This window comes from Sitophilus oryzae, unplaced genomic scaffold (assembly GCF_002938485.1).
Source record: "Sitophilus oryzae breed Bouriz unplaced genomic scaffold, Soryzae_2.0 scaffold_1297_pilon_pilon, whole genome shotgun sequence".
In the NCBI taxonomy this organism is placed as follows: domain Eukaryota; kingdom Metazoa; phylum Arthropoda; class Insecta; order Coleoptera; family Curculionidae; genus Sitophilus; species Sitophilus oryzae.
Genome location: NW_022145945.1, coordinates 5,749,653 through 5,771,232, shown reverse-complemented (window position 1 = coordinate 5,771,232; position 21,580 = coordinate 5,749,653). Strand labels below are relative to the sequence as shown.

At 29.8% G+C, this 21,580-nt stretch overlaps 1 protein-coding gene across 1 annotated transcript in view; it reads right to left on the bottom strand.

Annotated features, from left to right (window-relative positions):
* Positions 1-8,827, bottom strand: part of LOC115874648 (synaptotagmin-1) — a 141,058-nt gene extending 132,231 nt beyond the window's left edge. Inside the window, exon 1 of the mRNA XM_030889859.1 lies at positions 8,792-8,827. The gene's annotated coding sequence lies outside the window, so the exon portion shown is untranslated. The remainder of the gene's footprint in view (positions 1-8,791) is intronic.
* Between the last annotated feature and the right edge of the window lie 12,753 nt (positions 8,828-21,580).

Below are 21,580 nucleotides of genomic sequence, written 5' to 3'. Positions count from 1 at the left end.
TACTGGAGATAGAGAGTCGGTTAAATGGGGAAAGAATTGCAGTTTTGTGGGGATTCAGATTTTTGAAAAAATTCATGGCTTACTAGATATTTCGAAAAAAAACAAATTTGGGCTATTTTAAAAATTGTCCCTAATTCCATTATTAGCTATTTTAGACAAAAAGTTTTCAGATAAAAGTTGTAGATAATCACATCCTTAATGACTCTGTGTTCTCCGTTTTTTTCTAAAGCCTGCCATTTTTGACATATGACACAAACATATGTTTTTTTAAATGGAAACCATAGTTGGCCATGACTTCATAAAAAGCGTCGTTTTTTAAGCTTTTTAGTGATATAAGCTATAATATCTTTTCTTCGAAAAATTACTGAGTTATAGCCGATTCTTATCATTTTTAAACAATTTCACTTGGTTAGCCATGGAATCAAGTTCAATCGCCGTTGCTCGTAGAAATGTGAAGCCGTCACATTCAAATTTTGTAAATTAAAATAAACAAAAATTGTAAATATGTATTTTTCAAATGAAGAAAAGCGTGTTGATCTCGCACATCAATAGAGTGGTTCCAACATGACTTCCATTATGACACACCACCCCCCACCCCCCATAATGAAAGAAATGTTAAAATTATTTATATCATAATAATTATACAAACGCAGGGATAGGAAGAGGTGGACTAATTGCATGGGCCTCCTCGATCACCTGACCTATCCATTTTAAAATTTTTTATGCGGTATAGTTAACAATTAGGTTTACAAAATAACTTATGAATTAAGAGAGGCACTCGAAGTGGCGGTACGAGAAAAGTTTAATTAAGTCGACCGGTCCTTCTGTGAGAATAGGTAGTAATTCAGTTTTAAAAAGATGCAACTCAAAACAATGACGGATTTATTGAACATTTCCTAAAATAACTTAAAGTGTATGTAATGATATTATTTTTTTAAGTTTTAGTTTGTGTAATGTAAATTGTAAAGAACCGTTTAGTAATTTATTCTGACTTTTTATAAGATATAAATCATAACTGAATAAGAATACCATGCAATCTAAGTGAAATTAGTCAAGAAAGATAAGAATTGGCTTATATCGCTGAAAAGCTTAAAAAATGGCGCTTTTTATGAAGTCATGGCCAACTATGGTTTCCATTTAAAAAAACATATGCTTGTGTAAATTGTCAAAAATGACAGGCTTTAGAAAAATATGGAGGACACAGTCTCATCAAGGATGTGATTATCTACAACTTTTATCTGAAAACTTTTTGTCTAAAATAGCTTATAATAGAATTAGGGACAATTTTTAAAATAGCCGAAATTTGTTTTTTTTTTCGAAATATCTAGTAAGCCATGAACTTTTTCAAAAATCTCAAAGGCGCATATTTATGACCCCACAAAACTGCAATTCTTTCCCTATTTAACCCACTCTCTATCTCCAGTAGTTTCCGAGATACCCATAGAGAACATCGTAGGAAACTCACCCTGTATACAGCGTAAGTCTTAAATAAGTGCAAATATTTTTAATGATAGTAGGTACTTTTATATTTCGACCCCAGAAACACGATTATCATTTATTTCTTGCTAAATTGTTTTGGAATTTTTTTTAGTTTTTAGTTAATAAATTTAATTTCTTGATAATATGGCAACATAGATACTAGATTAAATTTACAAGAAAAAAAAGATCTAGTGGTTCTCAAGATTTAAACAAAAAAAAAATTTTTTTTGTGGAAATTTTCAAAGTAAAATAACTCGGTTATTTTGGACATATTTGTAAAACGGTAAAGGGAAAATATGTTTCTTTTCTCCAAAAAACTCCTATGGGTATTTCGTCACTGTAAGAAAATTTACAAAATAAAATAGTTATTTTTTGTAAACACTGCTGCGTTGATCCAACGGAGACGAACGGAGACTAGTTGTCAGCAGTGGCTTATTAATAAACAAATGTGTCTAACGGACAAAAAAATTTTTAACGTTTCGGAAACTTTATCTCAAAAAGCAAAAAAATACGAAAAATAAAGAAAAAACTATTTAAAATATCTAAATGCAACTATACGAGAACACTTTAGTTTTTTTTAACAGATACGTCTACAAAAACCGTTGGCGTTCTGTTAAAATGACATTAATAATCAAGTTAAACTTCAAAATTAACAATTATTACCTGATAACAGTTACTTAATAAGGTAAAACCAAAATGCTTCAAACTTTCTGTATGATTATTTCCCTCATCGTGAAATGGACCAATCAACTAATCTAATTTTTCGAATAAATTTTGATTAGATAAGTGATTAAATCCTAAGACCAGTTTAACCGCGATTATTTTTTCGGCTTCCTTTTGGGTTTTCTTTTTGTCGTTTATCGCTAATTCTGAGAGATTTTGGCAACAGTTCATTTAAAAACATTGATTTACAACTCATATGTCTGACTTAATAACAATTTTAATCGGTGAAAACCCCTTATTCGATATTATTTTGAACAAATAAGTGGAGAAAAATACATCAGAATTTGATATGTTGACATGCGAAACGGTCCTCGATGCATTGTTGGGATGCGTAACCAAGGTAGCAGAAGCACAAACATTACTTACGAGCTTTGAATAAGAAAACTAAGGAAGGAGCATATAAAAAAAACTTAGGTACACCGCGATGGGCCTCAAATATGGCCGACTTAAATTCCGGTTTATCAGTGTCGTTCTAATTTTATTTAAAAAATGTAAAACTATGATGTAGAGTAGACGTGAGGTAGACTCAATAATTTGTTGTTTTATTTTACGTTGTGAATAAATGTTGGTAGTTATTAAAATTGTTATAAAAATATATAATTCTAATAAAAATAGATAAGTTATAATAAGTATTTATTAACACAAACAGCCGATACGCTACTGAAGCAGGTAAGTCAAATTAACCATAGATAAAAGAAAATAATCTACTATTAAGATAGATATGAAACTTAATAGTAAAATTTTGGATCAAAGCGCCCCTCCGTGTTCTTAGTAGAGACTACGTTTAACCCAGCGCCTTCGCCTTTTCTGCTGTAAATATTTTTTATGTTTATATTTGATTTCAAAGGATTTAGTTTTAAAGTTACACTGATATATTAGTATATCAAAGTAACTTTAATAAAACATAAGAATATATATATTTTACAGTTTATTAAATATAAATTTTGACTACAAGGTAAAAAGTAAATCACAATATTTGGCAAAACTTATAAGTATACCATTTTTACAGTTAATAAATAATAAAACTATTTCTGACTATGATATTTAAAATTTAGATAGATAAGAATATTAAAAAACATACCGGTATATGCAGACGTAGGCCGAAATTCAATAAAAACCAAAATTTTTCCTGCGAAAATCGGGTTTTTTTCACAGAAAAGGTATTTTTTGATTTATCAACAATCATTGTCAAGTTGACAATATACAGGGTTTTTTCTAATTAGTCTAAAAAATTGTGGTGTGATTCCTCATGTCTTCTTAAAACAATTTTTATATAACCATTGGGTCTAAAGTACTTCCTTTCTGATCTACATGGTGTTAAAAATTTTAAAAAAAATCGATATTTTGCTTAACATAAATGGTACACTACTGCTTTTTTAAAAAACATATATTTTTTTCTTGACTGACCATCCTTTTTCAACAAAATTGATCTTTTGAGTTTTTCTTGTTCATCAAACGGTTGCCGAGAAAAAAATAAATATACTTATTAAGAGCCCGCCTTAAGCCGTTTTCTAACGATTTTTTATTTTTTAGATTAATTAGGAAACACTCTGTATATGCATATCACAGGGAACCAAATAAACTAGTAACCTCTAAAAATTATTTTTCCTACCACTAGCGACGTACCGTGTTTTTAGTGAGTACTAAATTATTTTATCAAAATTTCACCATATAAGTTTCCAGGCAATGAAATTAACGTATCTAAATTCTTTGACATCTAATCTTTGACAAGTAATAAATAAAAGCTAAAATGCAAGAAAAATATATAATTTAGTTAATTTAAGTGAATTTCATAAATGATCGGTTTACTACACGTATGTATATTATATAGTCACTTACTAGCGAAAAGTTGTTGTTAACATTGTTAACCATTATTTCACTCGATTTGTGCCGAGATCTACCGCACGCTACACAACCAACTATTTTAAAGTCTTTTTCGATAAATTGCGATAGTGTCACTGTTAATTTAAGTTCTGCCACAATTTTCATCTAGATTTACTACCTTTATACAACTATCAGTAGTTGAATAAATAATAAATAACATAAAATAAGCTCCATAAAGACTGACAATAAGCATGAATACATGGATAGCATTATGCTCCTTCCTTAGTCCTCTTATTCAAAGCTTACGAGACGTCCGTCATTTTGAAACGTCTTTAAATTTTATTTACCGCTGTAGTGAAAATGAATTCACGGTTTAGTAATATAAAAAATGTTGTCCGAAAATGTTAAATTTTATAGTTAATAAAATTCTAATAGTTATTAGCTTCATCCTAAGTCATTCGCTTCATTTCTAAGTCATTCAGGAAATAATCTAGCCGTATATCACTCAACCTATAAATTTAATTGATTAAACTACCCAAATAATTTTTTGCATGATTTGCTTGGAAAATAGTTTCATGCACAATAATTTTAGAACAAAAACCTTTTTATTAAATTATTGTGGATTCAACTATTTTCCAAGCAAAATCACGCGCAAAATATATTTGAATAGTTTAATCGATTTAATTTATAGGTCTCGTGATATAATATATGATTATTTTTGATTTGTTTTTAATTTTTACGTATGTTATGTTTATTTATGTTATGTTCTTTAAAATCAAAGAAGCGATTGTCATACATTACTAACATCTACATATGCAGGAGCAATAAAATTATTTTTAGATTGTATTAAAAAACCTCTTTTATTTTTCTTTTAGAGGCTATCGCTTCTTTCATTATAATTTTTGCATTATTATTTATTTTGTTCCTTTTATCGAGATCTACTTGCCCTGAAAATGTTTGCATCAACAACCTTAAGTTCTTATTATATATCTTCTTATACATATTCTAAATGTTATATAAAAAACTGTTTTTTTATATAACATATAAATTTAATTTAATATAGCGTGTAAATTTCGGAAAAAATGTGTTAAACAGAAGCCTAAAAGATTTGAAAACTTTATTATTTCTAAAGTTTTTATGGGTTTGAACTCAAATTAAAATGTGTATTATTGACACTGAGAAGCAGTTTTTCATTTGGATTCTAACCTAATGACATTTTACAAAAAAATAAATTTATTCTTTTAAATTCCTCTGTGTATAGTAAAATATTAAGCCTTTTCCAGAAATAAATTTCTGCTTTGCTGTTTGCTGCACGAGAGGGATTTTGAAATATAAAGTTTTATGCTGGTATGCTATAAATAAATTCATTATATATCGCACAAAATATAAAAAAACACCTTTGCTGTTTTAAAAATATTTCAAAAAAATATACATAATATGTAAGCACACGAGACACACTTCTTTGTATTTTTTACTTCCATTTACATCTTTTCATAACTAGAAAAATGAACAAACTTTTAACAAAAGGCGTTTTTTATGGTATAAATTAAAATGTAATAAAGAGTTAACTCGATAACTTCGTAAAAAGGAGAATTTCCTGTTCAGGTATTTATTTTCACGTTGCAAGCTTTTAAAGAAGCACGTTTAATGAATGCGAACTATAAATACCATAAAAAAACTTTTCAGAGCTTTCATTCATATCGTTTACCTATTTTTTTAAAGAAAAGCTTTATTCAAGCTAAATATACGATTTTTAATTACTACTACACTTCATTCGCATCTCATTTGCGCTTGATAAACAACACCACGCCTATATCTAAGCAGGGCCGTATTTTTTATTCCTGTAATTAGTTTTTAATATTATTTTATAAGTACTTGGTATTACAGTCAAAAGCCACAAAAAATACACGTTAATTTAATTTCTTTACGTAAAAATAATATAAAAAAGTTATTTATGTTAGGTTCAGTCCTTGAAAAAAGTCTGAGTTATTTACCACTGAAAGAAAAATCTGCGAAAATAAAGTAAAGTAAAGTTTATTTATCAAAAGAAAAAGTACAATGTAAGTCAAAAAAAAAATAAAACTAAAGTTCTTGAAAAATAGGAAAATAAAAATAAATAAAGCTATTCCTTAGTTATAGATCTTCTAATTTGATAAATAAACTAAGTTGCCCACCAAAGAAATAAATCTTGTCCGTGAGAAATAAAAGTTTCATTTTGTAAGCACCTTTGCATTAAATCTTAACGGAAAATAGCTTCTCAGTAGTTGTTTACCAGTAAAACAAATAAATTCTTAGCATTTAATGATATATAAGTGATACCAATTAAACTTTTAGTTACGCAATCGAGGGCGTGATTTTAAATTCATTGTTGCCAACCATGGACGTATTTGGCGACGGCCTGACTAATTGGAATTTAAATTTCCCGTTTAGGATTCATGTGGCAGCTCTGTTGTAAAAAATGTCAAGTTGTTACACTTATTTATTTATTTTCTGATATTATCATTCGTTTTGGCACTTAGTTTGTATTACTAGTGGTTTGAATTGTTTAAATGGATTGTGTTGTTATACTTTAAGCTTAAAAAGACTTACTAGCAGACCTTTTAGTCGAACATTGTTCTTTTTAGTACCTCTTTTAGTGCGAAGTGTACAAGATAGCTTAATTGCCGTGAAAAAACTCGTCGCAACCTTATTAGAATATTTTGAAGTGGAAAGCGGTAGTAATGGCCCTTTATGTTATCACTAGAATATTTAAAAAAAATATGAGCGCCACTGACTCTTTTTTTTTCTTTTGATAATCACAATTAATAAAATTTAAATAAAATTAATAAATTATTTATTTAATATAATTTATTATTAAATATTATTAAAATTTAACTGAAGTTCAATGCTAGCTACAGCAAATTTTAAAAAAATGTATTTAAGATAATTAAAAAGGATATATTTTGTAAAAGTTTTAACATCCCGTAACTTTAAAACTATGTATTCTCTCACTTACGTTTATAGGAACTTTTTTTCGTATTTTTTGATGAAGAATCAACATGTATTTATTTAACACTTCGTTCAGTTAATGACATTAATAAAATTTAAAGGCTGGTATTAGACTTGGATTAAGGCAATTTAATATAATTACGATTATCTTATCAAAGTGACCAACATCGACAAAATATCAAGAGACAACTTTTAATCGGTATTAAACGGTCTACACAACCATATGCACGTCCCTGGTGAATATGTCGACATTTTTTTAGCATTAAAATATGTCACATTTATAGTAACGTTTTATTTATAGTAACCAAACCAACAATATTTCATTCAAATCGCTAAAGGCACTTGGAAGAAAATTGTAATAAGTCGAGAAAAAATAAAGACTTTAACATAATGAAAAGACTTGCTAAGGGAAACTGTTAATCGGACCTATGTTTAATTAAAAAATAAATCTTATATTTACGTGGCGACTCTCCCCATGAGAGATGGCCCATGTTTTTGAAACACCCTGTAGAAACAAACAAATACAGATTGATGAACTGAAAAAATTATACCGCCCACTGGTAAAACCTGAATTCACATAATTTAAGAGAAGATATAAAGAGGAATATAAGTAATAATTTTCCACAGAACTTTTCACATAAAAAAATCTGAAATACATAGGACTTATTCCAAATTACTTTTTTTGCTCGTAATCAAAGCCAAAATTATTTTGCTCAGATAACCAAAGTTACTTTTATCTTATAATCGTAGAATCTAAAAATAGAATAATAGAGAGGGTATTCCATTTAAAAAAAATAAAAATTTAATGTTTGCTACCTATTTGGGACACTCTGTATCTTGTAAAATTATTTTTAAATTGTATAATAGTCCTTCAACGAACCCAAAACTTACAATTTGGAAGAACTTAATTGTTTAGCTACAATACTCCATGTCTTATGTGGTGATCAACCCTGTATATGTAATAATATATTTTCAGGTGCAATCAATTGGTATCATATACCTTTCATTTATTTTAAATAAAATATATGAAGTAAAATAATTTCTGGTGCCTTCAGAAAAAAATAATTAAATTTAAAATAAAAAATTAAAGAAATTTAAAGATAATAGTGGTAAGTACTTTACACCTGTACGGGGTTAACTTATATGTTCTTATTGCATTATTTCTGATATATATTACTTCAAAAAAATCAAATTTTAAAATTTACATATGTATATTAAAAAAATAAATTTAAAAATATAGTATACAGTCAATTAATAATACCAAATCATAAATGAATGCAAGGGCAATATTATTTTCAGAAGAAAGAAATAAAAAAATTATATATTTATAAATTCTTTCATATTAAAAATTAAATATTTTATAGTTAAAATTTATTATAAAAAATATTTTAGTTTTTTCTAATACCTTTTTATATTGTATATTATTATTAAAATAAAAACAAATGTAATTACATGATATCACGATGCACTTTTACAATATAAAAAATATTGATAACAACAAAATATAAAATCCGATTTTTTTCCAGACCTATAAGGTTATCTCACATACCCCTCACCCCCCAAATTGTATAAAAAACAATCCAAATTATCGCGATAAGGCGACATATGTTACACTTGTTATCTATAATTTATCAGACGCATTGAACTTCTCACATTAATCCAGCGAAAAATATACGTTTCCATTAACCAAAAATAAAGCGAAAAAAATTTAAAAATTGAGAACATCAACAACAATATCGGCAAGGTAAACAATAACAAACATCGATAGACAACAAACCTGTGACGGAGATGCGGAACTACGAGCGGCGCCAACAGCGGCAGATCGACGAGTGAAGATAGTCTATTGTATCGCACTATATATCTCGTGCTTTTCTCGATCAAGCCGGCGTGGGTGGGACGGAAGGTGTGAAGGGGGTGGAGATAAAGCTCCGCCGCTACTGCGTTATCGACGATCTCGCGCCGAATGAGTCCGTTAGCGAGTCATTCCGAACGCACGAATGGAATCGCTCGGATGGTTCCGTTAGCGTTCGGCAGAACCGACAAGGCGCTTACCTCCGGTTCATACAGACGTCAGTCAGTGATACCGCTGAGGCAATAAGGGGTAAAGGAGGGTGTCTCAGGAGGGATGAGGTGGAGGAAGAAGTTGCAGGAAAGATTTCCTCTGTTCTAATAACGACTAAATTCCACAAATATATAAAGTATGAGGTATAATTATATAGAGTATAAAATAGAAAACAAATTTCTTGCAGTATAGGTATATAATAAAATTATATAAGGATTCTTGCCACTTAACTGCTTATATAGAAATTTAATTCTACGCAGTGTTTGTCATAATGTGGATCAACCTGCTCTCACTACCGGTTTCGGAGCCCTACTCCATCATGAGGTGAGCTTGGGCAGATCCACAAAATGACAACCACAGCGCAGAGATAGTTAATTCTGACTTGTCGGAAAGTGTCGGTTAGATATTAAGTCCCAAACGGGAGATAGCGGCCTGCGTGCAATGGTAGTACTTTCGTACCACCGGTACCATCTTTATATAAGCAGTTAAGTGGCAAGAATCTTTATATAATTTTATTATATAGAATATGTAGTCAATTAATTTTTAACTAAACGTTCTCCAACCTAGTGTGACTACATATCAATGTAAAACCTCTGACGAGGGGTAGAGGACTCAAAAAACTCACAATCTTTTAGGATGTTTATTGCAAAACTTAATTTGATTTAAAATTGGGGCGACATGTTTCGGGATTCATAATATATTATTACATATTACATAATATATATTACATATCAGATTTCTAATTCATAATTCCCATCTTCAGGGTCAGAAAGCTAAAATAATCAAATTACAATCAGAATAGTTAAACAATTTTAATATAGTCATACAGAGGTCAGGTTATAAAATACAATCACAAACAAAAAAATTTAAAGACCTCTGTATGACTATATTAGAATTGTTTAACTATTCTGGTTGTAATTTGATTATTTTAGCTTTCACTTTCACGTCATACAGAGGTCAGGTTATAAAATACAATCACAAACAAAAAAAATTATAGACCACTGTATGACTATATTAGAATTGTTTAACTATTCTGATTGTAATTTGATTATTTTAGCTTTCTGGACCTGAAGATGGGAATTAAGTGAATCCCTAAGCATGTCGCCCCAATTTTAATTCAAATTAAGTTTTGAAATAAACATCCTAAAAGATTGTAAGTTCTTTGAGTCCCCTACCCCTCATCAGAAGTTTTACATTAATTAATTTTTATCTTCAAGTGTTTTCGCTCTTCTAGATTGGTAGTATTCACAGTTAGTTTACTATGCAGGTTTCATCTGTAGCCTAAAAAACAAAGAAAACTTATTTTATATTTTAGAAAGTTTGATGTAGAATTTTGAACACTCTATATGATTTAAGATTATGATATTTATAGCAAAGTAAGTACAGGCCATCTAAAGTAAATACCTAATATAGTTTTGATTTGAAAAATATGTATTTTTTATTTATTTATTGATAAATCTGAAACTATCGAAATATATTTACTCATATCTTAGGATTATGTAAAATGATCTGAAAGGAAGCCAAAAATGACATAATATACAGGGTGTTTCATTTAAAATTGATCATCTCGACCCTCTCATACCTTTTTGACCCTGTAAAAGTTAAAATATTTTCCTGAAATACATCCTTAGGTTTGCACTTAAATAAAATTCCCAAGTTTTATATTCTAGGAGATACAGATGCCCGACGCACTATTGAAGGACCCCATATAGGGCACACAGTAAATTAATTTCCATTTAATTATTTTCTATTTAATTTTTAATATTTATTATATGAATATTTTATTATACTGCTACCCTTTTAACTTGATTTATTAACTCAACTATAATATTATTTGGCCAATAATATTCAATAAGCAGGATATTATCTTAACTTATTTTTTTGCTTTTCCTGAGTAGTTTTCACATTTTGAGTTAATACAGTTTTGAAGGGGATGTGCGATATAAGAGTTCTTTAGAATGATGTTGCTTTCACAAGGTTATTAAATTTTTCCCCAGTACTGTTAAAATTCATAACTTAAAAATATATGAACCGCACGTTATCCTTTCATCAAAATCTAATAAAATGACGTGCATAGATTCCTTTTGTACACTTTGTGATAGTTCAGAAGACAAATTATATTTCACATTATACTACATAGAAAGCTGATATAATGACATAACTAAAAATATTGTTCTTAATTTCAAACGTCAGTAATAAAATTATTAAATAATTTTTTTTAATAAGTAAGGTTTAATAAAAACTGTATGGAAATGATAAAAAGACAGATATTATCCTCACTTCTGATGATACAGTCAATTTTTTTTGTTTTAATTTTTGTTAAGTTCTTTTTTGAAGGATTTTCTTTCTGTTTTTCTATATTTGAAGTGTTCACAGTACATTTGCTATATGGGTTATACAGTCCAGTTAATTTTTAGTTTTCTATCCTCTAAGAGTAGCTTTCTATTATTTAGCATCGGAATTTGTAGTATTTTGCCCTGCTAACTCAAATCTCTTATATTTTTAGTTTTCTGATGTTAAATACAGATATAATAATATAATATACTGTGCTAACATAGAATTTGTGGCAGTTTAGTACTCTCAAATTTTTAAAAAATGTTAAAACTCAGAACTTACAGAGATATGAACGCTACTGTATTGTTTACCAAAATTAAAGAAGAATACTAAAAATACTGTCCCGCTTCTCAGGAAGCAAATATCCATTAGCAAATTTATAAAATAATCAACTTCGAAATATAGGCATATAGAATACAATTTTAATTCAATATGTAACAATAATTCAATAAAGCACAATTGGGAATAGAATACTCTATGTGTTTACAATTATTAGCGTGTTACATCTACATATACATTAATGTTACATCGATAAATGCACAATACTGTGCATTTATCAGTAACTGAAGTAGGCCAAACTATTTATAAATGCATATAACTTAGAAAATATTTATAAAACATGGCAAAATTATTTTGGAAAAATAGGACAGAACTAATTATTCCTGATTGGCACAAATAAAAATATGAAATGCTTCAAAATTTATTTTTTATTCCAATTTATTCTGCTCTAGTGTATATTTCTTTTATCTTTGTTCGCACATCGAAATATCTAACCGCTTGTCAATGTATTGTTACACAGGGTCCCACAATAATGCGTCGGGCATCTGTAGATCCTAGAATAAAAAACTTGAAAATTTTGTTTAAGTGCAAACCTAAAATATGTACGAGGATGTCTTTCAGGAACATACACATTGAGTTTTATTAATCAAGTATTTTTTATTAAAGATAATTTTTTATATATCAAATAACATATAACTTAAATTTTTACTATAATTACCGTTTTTAATCAAATATGTTTGTTCAATAAAATATTATTTTATCTAAAAATATAAAATAAAGCTACAAATTAATCTTGTTTTTCGTATTTTTCGTTGAAAAGCAAATCTGCAGTTTATTTCTAAACTAATTTATGAACTAGGTCAGTAAATGACCTATTTCAATTTTAAACTCGAGAAAGTTTACATTTAAATTACCCAATTTATTTATTGTCAATTGTATTATACTGTTGACTGCATTTCTGCGAAAGTAATTGTAAACTAGTTTGCTTGCTGCAATTTCAACGCCAGAACATTCTAATTAGTGAAGTGGCCTTGCAGTTTCGACTATGCTTGATCGATTTAACTAAATCACAACTTATATTTAAAGTTAATAATTAAATTCCTTTAAGTATGTTCTAAAAAACACAAAATTCATTTCGAAAGCTCGAATTTGTTCTCTTGTTATATTAAAGAAAGCATTTTTTTTTAGATAAAATTTGTAGATAACATTCAAATACAATGTAAAACAAAAACATAACAGTCAGACAGAGCAGTATAGGACACAAAGCGTCAGTGCTACCTCAAACGCGCTGTCAAAAAAATGTTGTCACTCGAAGTGATTTCTGAAGGTTGAAACTTTGCAAGAACACATAAATTAACAGCAACCTTCATTTCGAAGCCATCGCTGACACCGTTTTTTTTTCGGTCATATTGTACCTATACTAAGGCCTGGCAAAGTTAGCCTTGGTTCGAGATTTGCGTATGTAAGAAGAGCACAATGCGTTTATAATGTACTGAACAAAGAGAGAACAGTAAACAAGTTGCGAAACTTATGAAATAAACCGAGAAACTGTACACATTGCTAAAGCGGCCCATACATTATCAAACAAATTGCGCAACAAAGCGATGCGCAATGTTGCCTTGCACAACTGATTCAGCGGTCCATACATTATGAAACAAGTTGCGCAACAAAGCGATGCGCAACGTTCCGTTGCACAATTGCATCACCCATGCACTTAGTAAAATTTTGATCAAACTTTTTATTAAAAATTGCGCGTTGTTTGAGAAACAATTATGTCCTCAATTGCCATTGAGTCAATTATTATCGTATATGCCCTAGATGATGTCAATGATACCAGAAAATAAAAGAGAAAACAAAGAATTTGAATGAAAGAACTAAAATATTGCACAATGAAGCGCAACACAAACATACACTACACAACGCGCTGCGCAAACGCCTGTTGCACAAAATAATTCAAACATTCTTGAAACTTATCAAACAATTGCGCAACGCATCAAACGTTACCACGCATTGGCAACTCGTTGCGCAACAGCCTGTGTTGCGCAATTTGTTTGATAATGTATGGGCCGCTTAAGAGACGTGGAAGGGAATATAGCAGATTCGTCGCAGTTGACCGGTCGACCAAATCAGTACCTCTGTCAGTACTTAAAGTCCTAGAGAACGGTGTACTTCATGCCTTTAGCTTCACGATTTAATTACGTCTCGTGATATTTTATTTGTTTATTCATTAACGAGTCGTTGTAATTTCCCGATAGCTTAAAAAATTTTAAGTACAGCATTTTTGGTAAAAATAAGTGGAATTGAGTTAGTGTTCGACAGTGATTGAACTTTCTGCTATATTTTCTTCGCAGACAGTATGTAAAAATTTTTATAAATAAAAAAGTTACACGATTGCTGAAAATTGCACTTAAGTAAATGGATGGGTTACTTAAAATTTTTGAATGGTAAAGAGCAACCTTGTAAAATTTTTCTTATTTAAACATATTGTAAAAGATTCGATCTTCAAAATAAAAAAAAGTTTCTAAAGTGGTTATTAAGTTACGGCGTGTTATGTGTTAAAAAGTTGAGTTTTTAAATTATCGCGATTACTGACGTTTTCTCGTTATAAAAAAATGGACACCCTAACGATATCCTTATAATTCCATTTCAGATGCTCAGAAACATATCTATGATTTTATTTAGCAATCTTTTCGAAATAAAAAGTGTTTTAAAAATAAGAGGATTGTGGTCGTGATTTTACTTTACTTGATAGGGAAAGGCATACCGGCAACGCCGCAACAGCACACCGTCGCATTTCTCTCACCCCGACTTACTAAGGTCCCTATGCGATTTACTTCCGCAGATGTAAATACCGTCCCAAAAGTAACAGTTGCCAGCACGGTATATGTACGTACCAACGCCATTTCAGTGAGAAATAAAGTGAGTGAATAAATCAAATAAGTGTAGGTGTATTAGGGTTGATATTTATTAGAATTTAATAATGACAATTAAATCGCATTAAAAGTTCTATCTAAAATTGTACTCAATAAAATAGAGCGAAAATAGATATAAGGCAATCTGTTTCGAAGCGATATGCCAGTTTGGAAAGTTTAACAAAAAACTTCATGCTCTAATAAATTCGAAAACATCAATTAAGCGCTTAAGCTGCAGGTAACAAATTTTAATTTGGATACTGGCATTTCTGCTATACGGGTGATTCTCTTCAAACTGTTACATTGTTTGAATATATTTTAATTGTGTATCTTTAAATTTTTGCTTGAATTATGTATAGGTATATATTACCGGCAAAGTTTGAAATCATTATTATATAGAAATTGTAAAACTCAGGCATATTGTATGAAATAAATTATTATATAATACCGGGTGCGTCTCGAAAGTTGCTCACCCCCTATCACTTTTATATTTTTTCAGATAAAAAAACAAGATTTGGTATGTTGGTATCTGACATAGGATTGATTGACGTATTCAATTGTTTTTGGTCACTTCCTGTTTCATCGGAAATGACTAAAACTTTAGATTTTTAAATGGCACTCTAGGTATGTTTCTACTATATTTGACGGAAAATGCCTCTCTGAATAGAATGACATATCATTTGTCAACTTGATTTTCACTTAAAGAAAAATCGTATTTTAAATTTCAATCTAGAGTGCCATTATTGTGTTAAAAACTATAATTTTTAATCAAGGAGCCTTGGAAAAATAGATTTGATCGTCTAATATTTTTCGTGTCTTGTCCAGGCCGGTTAAAAGATGCCCAAATTGTATTTTTAATCATATCTCAATTTTTTCAAATGGAACAAGGATGGCTCATTAGCATATTCGGGAAAAGCATTTTTTTACGAATAATTAGGTACCACACACTTCGAGTGAAAATGTCGTTATGAACCGCACGTTACAATTTCAAATAAACCATATGCGAGAATGTCAACAGAGTTGACATATGATATGTTATTCTATTCAGAGTGTCCTTTTCTACGGAATAAAGTAAAAAATACCAAGAGTGTCATTTAAATATCAAAAGTTATAGTCATTTCTGGTGAAACAGGAAGTGACCAAAACAATTGAATAATTCAATCAATCCTAATTTATGTCATATACTAACATACCAAATCTCGTTTTTTTATCTAAAAAAATAAAAAAGTTATAGAACTGAGCCACTTTTGAGACGCACCCGGTATACATCTCCTAATTTTATAGAATACCGATTTAATAATTGGCAGTGTATGGAAATTCCAACTAAAATTCTGTTTACTCCTTGTTTCGTCGTTGTTAAATCAAACCGGCATATGTACAAAAATTGAGTTTTTGAGTTGTGGGGGATACAGGAACACGTCTATGAGGTTTTTTTCGCAAAAAAAGATGTTGAAAATCGTCATTTTCTTTTAAATTCCTCTTAGTTACAGCTTTTCTCTATTAAATTGTACTGAAGCTGTGGTTGGTTCCTTGTGAAACATCGTTGAAATATTAGTATTTTAATAAAGCACGCTTTTAGATGTTTCAAAAAACTTTTAATAAGAGTAACTTTAACTCTACATATATGTTTCGGCTTGTTAGGCCTTTTTCAAGAGTTTTTTAAGAACTAATCGTCTAACTACACTGTAACTATATATATATATATATTTGCTATGGGGGTGGGTTCAGAGAGTTTACAATAGGGGTAGTAGAAAATGTGTTTAGAAATCCTTGTTGGTCGTTAACATTATTTTCGTTTTTAACAGATTTTAGTATTTCTAACTGTTCAATGTAATTTAAGCGTCTATCTTTTGTTTCTCTGTGTAGTAACTTAATTGAGTTTTCATTAATTTTGTGATTATTTACTATACAATGAGTTGCAAGACCAGAACTATGCTGGAGATTATTAATAGACTTTACATGTTCTTTAATCTTTATATCTAAATTTCTACCTGTTTGGCCTATGTACACGGCATCACAATCATTGCAATCCACCCTATATACACCCGACTTATTTTTGACATTAGTTTTGTCTTTATTATTTAATAAAATTTGACCTAAATTTCTTTTATTTACGTTAATAGTTTTACATCTTATTTTATTGAGATTATTTGATATTTTGTTAGTTAAATTAGGAATGTAGTTTAAAAGTCGATAATTGTTATTGTCTTTAGAATTAGCGGAATAAAAATTTTTCATTAATATTTTCTTTTGTTTTTTCTTTAGCATATTATCAATAAGGGAACACTTATATCCATTGTTGATGGCGATTTGTTTAATAATATTTAACTCTTTTTTAAAATTCTCTGGGCTCAGTGGAAACATTACTAATCTATGAATTAAACTATGAAAGGGTGACATTTTGATTTGCCAGGATTGGTGTGATTGACTATGTATTACAGTGTCTGTGGTAGTGGGTTTTCTGTAAATATCAAATTGTAATATATTAGACTGTTTTATAATTGTAACATCAAGAAAATTGATGGTATTAATACCTTTTTCAATAGTAAATTGTATTCTCGGGTTAATTGAATTTAATAATGTTAAAAAACTGTTTAAATTTCTCTCGGTGCCTGACCAAATAAAAAAAATGTCATCTACATATCTTGCCCATCAGAAATAAATTATTGGGTTGATATTTTCACCGCCAACTGAGATACGGGGCCTTTTTGATTTTTTTACCATTTTGAAAATTGCCCATAACTTTTTTAATTCGCGGAATAATAAAATTCTGTAAAGACGTTCTTAAGGAACTTTTTTAAGCACAATCCGGTGGCGTAGTCAGTTTTTTTCTATACTTGCTTTTTTTGTCAGAAATAATAAAAAATATAATTATTTAAATGAAAATCATAGATGGCTATGAACTTAAAAAAATGTTGATGTTTAACCCTTTACAACGATATAAAGTTATGGGTATTTGTTTCTAACAATGAGAGAAATATTAGGGTTTTTTATCTTTGTATCGAAGCGGGCCTTGATTTTGTGTTAACCTAGTTGCCTAAATACTTTTTATCGCAATTTAATATTCTATATTATTATTTATCTACAAAATTAAAGACTTTTGAGAAGATAAATCAACATTCTATATTAGTTTTGCCAATTACAATTAAAACGCCATTAAATGGAGAATTTAGAGAGAATCGGATTGAAACAAGGGACCTCATATCTTGGCTTGCTAGGTCCTGTGGTGTAACTTCTTTCGAATTTTTTATGGGGAAAATAAAAGACCTTATATATAATTGAAGAATCATTGGGACGAGAGAAGAATTGCAGAAGGCTACTAGGCAAGCTTTTGGCCTTATTAAACTAGTTTGCCTAATAAATCGCTGTAACTCTGTGCGCAAAAGATGTTTATTATGTATTCAACAAGTAGGTGCTCAGTTTGAACATCTGAGATGATTTTTTTTAGAAAACTATATTCATTACTCAAAAAATATGTTTTTTAGCTTTGTTCTTTGTTTATTGTATCGATTTCAATTGTAATTACTAAAACTAATATAGAATGTTAATTTGCCTTTTCAAAAGGCTCTAATTATGCAGATAAATAATAATATAGAATATTAAATTGCGATAAAAAAATAATTAGACAACTAGGTCAACACAAAATCAAGGCACTTCGATACAAAGATGAAAAACCTAATATTTCTCTAATTCTTAAAAATAGGTACCCATAACTTTATGTCGTTAGAAATGGTTAAACGTCAGCATTTTTTTAAGTTCATAGTCAACTATGATTTCCATTTAAAAAATTATATTTTTTATTATTTCTGACAAAAAGAGCAAGCATAGAAAAAAAATAATTACGCCACTGGATTGTGCTTAAAAAAATGCCTTAAGAACGTCTTTACAGAATTTTATTATTCCGCGAATTGAAAAAGTTACGGGCAATTTTCAAAATGGTAAAAAAATCAAAAAGACCCCGTATCTCAGTTGGCAGTGAAAATATCAACAGGCGGTTTATGCCATTAAACGTGTCTCAGAAATCGAGTCCATGACATCAATGTCGGTTTTGCTCTATCTTGTCAAGAAATAGGTTTTCTCTGTTAAAACAGACCAATTCTGACCAACCTGTACACTTCGCACTAATAGAGGTTCTAAAAAGAACATTGTTCGACTGCAAGGTCTGCTAGTGAACATTAAAGCTTAAAGTATCATAACACTATTTATTTAAACAAAAACTCGTAATACGAAACAAAAGTGTCAAAACGAATGACAATGTCAGGAAATAAATAAATAAATGCCATAACATGACATCTTTTACAGCAGAGCTGCCACCTCAATCCCTCGCGGGAAATTTAAATTCCACTTAAGGTACATTCAGGCTGAGAGCGTCGAGCGGACGCTAGCGCTGAACGATCTAATTTAGGTTAAGTGAATTGATTCCATTTCGGCACACGGACGCGACGCAAACGCGACGCGACGCGACGCGACGCTCGACGCTGTCAGCCTGAATGTACCTTAGTCAGCACGGCGCCGAATATGTCCATGATTGGCAACAATTAGTTTAAAAATCGCGCCCTTGATTACGTAACTACAAGTTTATTTGATATGAACCGTATGTATTTGTGAAAAGCTGGTGGCACACATCCCACAACAAAATACAAAACAACAGAGGACATAAAAACTAACAGTTCAATGGAATCAGCCAGTTCATATAGCTTGATTATTTGTTTCTGCTGAAATTTTAATGAAATTTGCGTTCAAACGCATTGTAATAAATGAAAAAGAGACGATACTATTTTAATCCTGACAGTGGTAAAATTAAAAACAGATTGCAGGCACCTAGCCTGACTTTTTCAGTTTAAATAGTTTTCAATTAACTGTTAGCATCAATCGACGAGGGCAATGTTCGATCTGATTTATCAAGTGACCTTGACTAACATTGACGCGTGGATCTGATTCTGTCATGTTAATTATCGCCCTCGTCAGGATAACAACATCGGCAACAGGAGTTGCGACGAAGGCGCAGACGCACGTGGAGCCAGCTACTCGATTAATTTATAAAAAAATAATTACTTTTACTCACCGCGAATCAAGAAAGGTTCTCGAATTTCATGCTGAAATTTCAGATTTTATTTTACCTCGATTTTTTCTCGATTGGTAGAGGACAACGATCTTAATTGTATTTGGTGAAAGGAATACTGGCTTAGCAAACTGATTAAGATATACAGGACGATCTAGAGTAACCTGGTTAAGCTTGTCTTTTCAGTTAAAGAAATAAGGTTTAACGTTCGATATTAACGATTTCGATATTTTTTATCAAAAACAAACATATACAGGGTGTTTCAAAAAATATGTGCCATCTCTCGTAGAGAGATTTCTGACCAAAAAATTAAGATTTATTTTTCATATCAACGTAGGTCAGATTCTGCTTTCTTTCGTAGCTACAGAGTGTCAAAATCTTAATATTTTTATATTTATTGTAATTTTCTTCCAAGTACTTTTATTGTTTCGAATGAAACTTTAAGGGTGAAAGTTACTATAAATGCGAAATATCTTAAAGCTAAAAAAGTATCGACATGTTCACCAGAGACGTGCATATGGGTTATCACTGGAATATTTTTCTAAAAAAAGCATGTACGCCACTGACTTTTTTTCTCTTGTTAGCGAAATAGTGTATGCAATTTAATGCCGATTAAAAGTTGTCTCTTGATATTTTATCGATTTCGGCCTCCTTGATGAGATAAACGCAATTTTATTAATTTAAAAAAATAAAAAAATAATATAATTAACTTGCGAAAGTTTTAAATAAGATACCCATTGATATCTTATCAAAAAATATGAAAAAAAGTTCCTATGAACATGGGTATGGAAATGCATAGTTTTAGAGTTACAGGGTGTTAAAACATTTTAAAATTAGGTTTTTTGTAATTATCATAAATACCATTTTTTTATTTGGAATTGCTGCAGGTTGGACTGAATAGTAATACTAACTAATAATAATATTTAATAATAAATTAGGTAAAATATATAATATATTAAAAAATAAAAATAATTTTAATTTCATTAATTGTGATTAATAAAATTGCGTTTATCCCATCAAGGAGGCCGAATTCGACAAAATATCAAAAGATAACTTTGAATTGGCATTAAACGACCTACACAATTTTGATATCAAAAGAAAAAAAGCCAGCGTCGCACATGTTATTTTCTTGAAAAAATTTCCAGTGATAACTCATATGCACGTCCCTGATGAATTTATCGACACTTTTTTATCATTAAAATATGAAGCACTTATAGTAACTTTTACCCTCAAAATTTCATTCGAATCACTAAAAGTTCTAGGAAAAAAATTATAAATCGAAAGATTATTAAAACTTTAACACCCTGTAGCTACGAAACAAAGCAGAATCGGACCTATGTTGATATGAAAAATAAATCTTATTTTTAAGTGAGGAATCTCCCCACGAGAGATGGCACATGTTTTTTGAAAACACCCTGTATACAGGGTGATTCCTGTAAGTCGATCATGCTTTTGGGAAATGACGGGGGACATCGAAATATTAATTTTGATATAGCACACTATGGGTCGGAAATGCCTCTTACGCAGGATACAGGGTGTTAAAGTTTTTGAAAAATTAATGATATTTTTTAATAGTTTTTTAACAGTTGAAGGTATCGTTATAAAATTTTATTATAGGAGTCTACCTAACAGAGACACTTTAAATGTAAAAAGAAGAGATTTTAGTTTCAACCAGTGGCGTAGCTGTGATACGCATCAGGTAATATTTTCAAAAAAAATAGTACGCCACTGATAAAAATAAAAATTGCGGAGTTTTTTTATTTACTCGGTTTATCTCCAAGAAAAAATGTCTCTTGCAACTTTCTTCTATCTAACACCATTTTGTCACAATTTAAAAATAAATATTTTTTTTAATGAGAACCTTAAATATGCGAATTATTATCTAATAAATGTATAATTTTTTAAAAATTTAATTAG